Below are 7,628 nucleotides of genomic sequence, written 5' to 3'. Positions count from 1 at the left end.
GAAAACTGAAGCTTTCTAGCCAATCCTCACCTGCTTCCCATGTCCAAGACAACTGAAGCTCGTAGCAGGGGGTTGCCCACAATGTGCCAGGTGCTTGGTTGTCAATTCCTTTACTCATCAGAGGAGGAGGGACTTTCCTTCTGCTTGCCCAGAAACTGAAGCCAGGAGAGGCCCCAAAGGGTTAGAGAGAGGATACTCATCTGCTTCCCCCCCACTCTGAGAGAGGCTATGACTCTGGGCATAGGCCACCCCATGAGCCACTTCGGTGGCTCTGCTGCTGCCCTGCCCACACCCCACCCAGGCTGGGGCAGGTGGGGAAAGCACCCCAGCCCCCTAACCCTGAGTGACCCAGGAGCCCTGGTGGCCCTGGACCTGGGAAGAGCTTTGCGGTTGAACACCAATGTGAGTTGCCCACACAATGGCTTGAATGGTGGGCGGGTTCATATAGACAACCCCACCACCTCTGATGGGGTGTGTCCCCCAAGCATGTTGGTCACCACAAACAGGAGCTGTGTAACTGCCTTTGTCCCCAAGACTCACTCAGAACCTGACGCTGGAGGCTGTTGGCACTGGGCGGAACCCTGCTCCTGTCTCTGGGAGAGCTGGTCACCTAAGCTGTGTGCTAACACTCCTTCCCAGCCTCCATCACTCCCAGAGTTCCCAGGACTACCCCTCAGGCCACACCAAACCCTCCCCAAAGAGGGATTCCCCTGGAATCAATCCAGACACTCTGTAGGACTTTTGACATAAAATGCTGTAAAAGACTCCCTTAATCCCTGGATAGAAATCTGAGTCCATTGCAGCAGTCAAGCTGTGTGTTCTTGGGCCTGACACCCAACCTCTGAGATTCCATCTTTCCAAAGAGCAATGTTTTTACAGTTCTATCTTCCACTCACTTCTTTCTCTTCCCTGGCCCCCCTATCCTGTCCTCTTTCTTTCCCTCCTCACCCCTATGGCTGAGATACTCTGGGATTCCAAGGATTTCTGCGACCAAAATTTTGTACTGTGCACCTACCATGGGCCTGGACCTCACCTGCTTTGTCTTGATTGGGCCTGCGTGGTAACCTGAGAATGAGAGCACCATTACTTCCCATTTTACAAAAGAGGTTATGCTCAGTGAGGTTAAACATTTTGTTTAAAGTCACACAGCCAAGATTTAAGCCCCAGTTTCTGAATAGTTCTTTAGTGCTAGCCTTCTACACTCTTTACCTTGGGAAGAGATTGAAGATTGGTGAAGATTTCTCCCATCCTGGTAGTCTCCGAATATATAAATCCCCCCTGCTCACCCCAACCCTGGAAATGAGTTCTCTTCTGCTGCCCTTCCCAGCAGAAGGGAGGTGGTGGCATAGAACACATTAATATCTCTCCGTGCTTTGCTGACCCCATCCTGCCCCAGCCCAGGACTGGCCAGAGAAATCCAAGGTCCCAGGAGGTGGATTACCCAGCACTGGTAGAGGAAGTGCTGCTGAAAGTTGGTGTATGTTGAGGCATTTGGCTCTGTGAGATGGCCCGAGGCTAGCCTGCCCTGGCCAGAACTTCAATTGATCATTCACCACTTTCAACTCATGTAGAGAAGTGGAAAAGTGTGCCGTTTCCCCTAATCCTCAAGAAACAAGTCACCTTTGTTCCCAGTTGCTGGTGGTGAAAGGTGATGGGTCCAGCAGGACAGCCCTGGACATTCTTGATGCCCAAAGCATCCCATTGGTTCTCCCAGGGCTGTCCTCATGTGGGCAGTATGAGCAGGTGACTGAGCCTTTTCCCACCTCTCAAGAGACCCAAGGACCAGAAGGCCAGTCACGGTGGTTCATTCAGAGACACATTCATGCTGACTGGGGACTTGGTGGTCCAGATCACTACCCTAATTTTACAGATGTAGAGACAGAAAGTCAGAGAGGAAATCCCCCCAGGTAGCTGGACAGGAGTCGGGAGACAGGTGGTGGTGTTCAGAGCTGAGCTTTGAACTCACACTGCATCTTGAGGCTGCTCTCCAGGCCTGGCCTCTGGTCTCAGGCACCAGCCTCTTCCTCTCTTCCATACCCCCTGGAGCTCTTCCTTACTCCTACAGTATAGAGCTGTCCCCAGGGACCTAAACTCACCACAAAGCCCAGAGCTATCAGGGCAAACACGAGGTCAGAAGGAGGACACATCCAAGGAGGGTGACCAGCTCTCCTGACTTGCCTGAGACTAAAGGAATTCCTGGAATGTGAGACTCTACTAAAACTAAGAAAGTCTCAGGTATATCAGGATGAGTTGCTTCCCCCATTCCAGATCCCACCCTATGCTTAGGCCTTTCTTGCTACTTTCTCACTGCTGTCTGCCCCGATATCTGGTGCTCAGTCACTGTGCAATAAATATTTGTTGTTTGAATGAATGAACAAGTTAATGGACTACTGTTTTTGCCCAGCTTTACTGAAGTATATTTGACAAAGAAATTGTATATATTCATATACAACATGAACACCACCATTTTTTTTATTGTACATTTATTTACTCATTTTGGTTTTCGTTTATTTGAGACAGAGCCTCAGTCACCCTGGGTAGAATGCTGTGGCATCACAGCTCACAGCAACCTCCAACTCCTGGGCTTAAGTGATTCTCTTGCCTCAGCCTCCCATGTAGCTGGGACTATAGGCTCCCGCCACCCGGCTATTTTTTGGTGGTAGTTGTCATTGTTTGGCAGGCCTGGGCCAGATCCAAACCCACCAGCTCTGGTGTATGAGAGCCGCTTGAGCTACAGGCACCACCCTATTTACTGATTTATTTAAAGACAGGATCTCACTCTGTTACCAAAGCTGGAGTGTAGCCATGTGGTCATAACTTGAGCTCAAGCAATCCTTCCATTTTAGCTTCCCCAATAACTGGGACTACAAAAAGCACCACCATGCTAGGATTTTCCTTTTTTTAATTTCTTTTTTCTTTCTTTTTTTTTTTTTAGTTTTTGGCCAGGGCTGGGTTTGAACCCACCACCTCCGGCATATGGGCCAGTGCCCTACTCCTTTGGGCCACAGGTGCCGCCTTTATAATTTCTTTATAGAGACAGGGTCTTACTATATTGTTCTGGTTGCTCTTGAACTCCTGGCTCCAAGCCATGCTCCTATCTCAGCCTCCCAAAGTGCTGGGATTACAGACGTGAGCCCAGCTACAACACAATGTTTTGATATACACCATAAGATGATTGCCACCGTTAAGCTAATTAACATACCTATTACTTCACAGAAAAAAAAATTTTTTTTTTTTTTTTGGCATGAGAACACTTAACTGAGAGATCAACTCTCCAGAACACTTAACTGAGAGATCAACTCTCTCAGGAAATTTCAAGCATACGTACAGTACGTATGTCCTGGCTGTGTTGTACATTAGGTCTCCAGTCTCCAGAAACTTACATGCCCTGCCTGACTGAAAATTTACACCCTTTTACCAACTTCTTTCCACCACCCCCGACCCTTGGACTCTGGTAACCACCATTCTATGAATAATTCAACTTTTCTCCAGTCCATATAAGTGAGATCATGCAGGATCTGCCTTTTTGTTACTTCACTTAGCACAATGTCCTCCTCTTTCACCCATTTGTCACAAATGGCAGGATTTCCTCCTTTTCAGGGACTGAACAGTATTCTGCAGTATATACATATCACATTTTCTTTATGGATTCAGGGACTGATGGACACTTCTGTTGTCTCATATCTTGGCTATTATGAATGAGGCCACAGGGAACGCAGTGGTGCACGTAGCTCTTGGAGGTACTGGTTTCATTTCCTCTGGATACATACCCTGAATGGGTTTGCTGGATCCTGTGGTAGTTCTATTAATTTTTTTGAGGAATCTCCATGTACTTCATACTTCTGGGGTAGGAGGTGAAAAGAATCTCCATCTCACCCTGTATTGGATGGGGTTTTCATCCTCTTCTTCCATGCTTGGCTGCTAGGCGTGTCCTTCATCACTCTGAAGGAGATGGGATGTCTCCCTCACCTCTCACTCTTGAAAAGGAGGGCTCTTCATTCTTTTGAGAGGAGGTTCCCCATTTTCCTCATATTGAGGGAGGAAGCCCTGTGCACTTTCACCTTATCCAGAGGGTCCTCCCCTCCTTATTCAATGCTTACTAACTTGGAGATTCATTCATTCATTCGTTCAATGAATAGTTATCGAGCACCTACTGTATTCTAAGAACTGTTCTGAGGAATGGGGCTGTGAGCAGAACAAAGATCCCTGCTGAGCTGACATTTCTGGCAAAGGGATAGACCACAAAGCATAACAGTAACAAGCCACCACGCAGTATTGAGGTTGTAAGGAGAAGAGAAAGAGGAAAGAGAATTGAAGTGTTGGGGTGTGTTGAGGGACAGGTCGCTCTTTTCAATCAAGTGGGTCAGAAGCAAAGAATTGAGGAGTGGGGCTTGTCATAGAGTCACTCACTTTCTTGTGTCATCCAGAACAGTGAATACTGTTCTTTCTGCCTTCACCTCAGGGAAACTGAGCCTCAGTGAAGTTGGGTTGAGGCAGAATTAGGACAGAACTCAAAAGCTCTAGGACTAGAATTCTTGCCCAGTGTGTGTACATGTGGGTGAGTGTGTTTGTGTGCCTGTGTGTTTAGTGTGTGAAAGTTTGTGTGTTTGTGTTCCTGTGTGTTTTGTGTGTGAAAATTTGTGTGTGACTGTGTATGGGGGATGTGTGTGAGCACATGTGTTCCTTCCTTACTGGATGGAAGAAGAACCTTCCTTTGTCATTCCTGGAAAAATATCCTCACTTCTGTCAGTTGTGGGGGAGAACACTTAGCTCTCCTTTCAGGGCAAGTAGCAAGGACCTCAAAGATGGGCCAATGGACTCTGCTCACTGTCTGAGGTGATTGAGGCCCTCTTGGGAGGGAGGAGAAAGGTCTCACATTCCTGTGCTGCTGGTGACTCCTCCCTGTTCCTCTTCTCATGCCTGCCTGGTGTGGGAGGTTCAGGGGGCTACCTAAGCTGGTCTGGCCACATGCCTATGATGCAAGCCAGTCAAGGGAACAACAGTCAAGGGAATAGACACCATGTGCTGAGGTGGGGCAAGGTGTCAATTGCTGAGCACAATTGTCCCAGAAAAGATCTTGCAAATGGTTAAGTGGAGGCCAGTGAGACTGTCTGGGATGGGACAAAAGATCCGGGAATAGGGATGAGAGGTTAAGCCAAGTGACATGGGAGCTAACATGAAGTCTGTCAGACTTTTTAAACTGGGATCCATTATAAGAAATACAGTGTACACTATGACCAGTTTTGCTTATAAGTGTGTAAAGGAGAGTGCATAAGGGAAAAAATTTAAATTTTTTTTATTTGCATAGATTTAATGGGTACAAATGCAATTTTTTAACATGTATATATTACTTAGAGGTGATGTCTGAGCTGTTAATGATCCATCACCCAGAATAATGTACATTTCACCCATTAAATAACTCTCATCCCTCCCTGCCCCCGTATGGGTGTCTGGTGTCCATCATTCCACATTTGATCTCCTGTGTGCACATTGCTTTTCTCCCACTTATAAGTGAGAACATGCAGTATTTGATCTTTTGTTGGTTTTTTTTTTAATTGTTTTTGAGACAGAGTCTGACTTTGTTACCTTCAGTAGAGTGCTGTAGAGTCAGCTCACAGCAACCTCAAAATCGTGATTCTCTTGCCTCAGCCTCCCAAGTAGCTTGGACTACAGGTGCCCACCACAACACCCAGCTATTTTTAGAGATGTGGTCTCACTCTAGCTCAAGCTGGTCTCAAACTCATGAGGTGAGGCAATCCCCCTGCCTCAGACTCCCAGAGTGCTAGTATTATAGACGTGAGCCACAGCACCTGGCTGACCTTTGGTTTCTGAGAAACAGTAATTTTGTATATTTGTGGGGTATGATGTGCTGTCAATGTATGTATACATTGTGGAATGATTGAACCAAGAGATCTAACGTACCTAGTGCTTCACGTACACATTATTTTTTCTGTGGCATGAACATTTAAAACCCACTATCTTAGCAGTCTTGAAATATACATTATATTATTATCAGCTATAGTCACCATGCTTTGCAATAAATCTCAAGAACATATTCTTTCTGTTTAACTGAAATGTTGGAACACCTTTGAAAACGCTTTTGTAAAATAACTTGCTCTTGCTTCTTTCAGCCTGCCTTGATGCCTTTTGTTCTATTACATTCTCTCTCTTTTTAAAAAATGCTGCTCCCAACCCACTAAACTGCTTTCCTGTCTGCTTGTCTCCATGGTGACAGCCCCCATGCTTTGGCCTGGACCAATCCCACTACAGGGGGGTTTCTCAATCTCAGCACACATATCAGCATATTTGGGTCTAGACAATTCTTTGAAGGTGCTGGGTGGGCTGCCCTGTGTAAGTGGGGGAGGTGGGTTGAACAACATTCTTGGATATCTACCACTAGATGGCAGTAGCACCCCAGTCATGAATGTGACCAACCAAAAATGTGTCCAGATGTTGCTGAACCCAGTGTGTGCCAGTACCTCAAGGTGTTCACCAACCCAGAAGCTCTCTGAACTTCGTTATTTAACATTTCTATAGAGGGTCCAATCTGTAGGCATGATTCATTAAATTGGTGACTGAATACTTCCAGCCCCTCTCCCCATCCTGAAGCTTAGAGGGTGGGGCTGAAAGTCTCAACTCTCTAATCCTTCCTTGGTCTTTCTGGTGACCTTGGGGCTTTCTGCCACTAGTGATCTCATTCTCATACGAAAAATCACTTCTATGACCCTGAACATTCCAAGGGTCTTAGGAACTCTTGTGTCAGGCACCCAGGACTAAGACCAAATACATTATCATTCCTATCACTTAGGATATTACAAAGGTTTGGGGACCTCTGTGTCAGGAACCAGAAGCAGAGACCAAATACATATATTTTTTATTGTGTCATAGGAACTAAAAATAATAATACCAAAAAGCTCTAGGAGACAAGTTCTGGAGCTGTAGGCCCAGCATGCCTCATTGCACTGTCACTGTATTCTTCAAATCCTGCTTTCCAGGAAGCCATATTTGAGTGCTTGGCTTAGTGGTGCCTGAGCAGGTGAGCACCACCTGCATGTTAGGGGTGCCTGGGACAGTGCTTGTAAGGGTATAGAGTACTCTGATCTGTCAGTGGCTAGAGAAGCAGCCTGCTTAGAACAGGATAGATGGCCCCAGAGGCGATAGTCACAACAAGACTGGACCAGGACACTCACTCCTGAGCCCGTGCCCATTGGAGCAAAATCCCTGCTGAATCATTTGGATTTGCATGAAAAGGAGGCAACCTCTTGCTTCAGGCTGATGTCTCAAAAGAAAATGAGGCCACCACTCCTTAGGGGTGTGTAAATGTTGTCAAAATCAAAACAAACTCACTAATGTTAAGAAAACTTTGAGAACTAAAGCTGGGGAAGATTAAAAGGGAAGATTCTTATGCTTTTACACCTGATCACACAAACTGTCACACAGATTGCAAAAACTCCTTCATCTCTCTCTCCCTCTCATTCACACACACACACAAACTTCTGCAAGGACGTCTGCCCAGCAACTGTCTGTGCAACCTCAGACTGGTATCAACCTTATTGTTGATCTTCATAGCCAAGGATTACAAAGATGTAATCCTCTTCATTATGTCTTTTTTTTTTTTTTTTTTTTTT

Source organism: Otolemur garnettii, unplaced genomic scaffold (genome assembly GCF_000181295.1).
Source record: "Otolemur garnettii isolate 467f Iridium unplaced genomic scaffold, OtoGar3 scaffold00071, whole genome shotgun sequence".
NCBI lineage: Eukaryota > Metazoa > Chordata > Mammalia > Primates > Galagidae > Otolemur > Otolemur garnettii.
Note: the sequence above shows the minus strand (reverse complement) of the source record.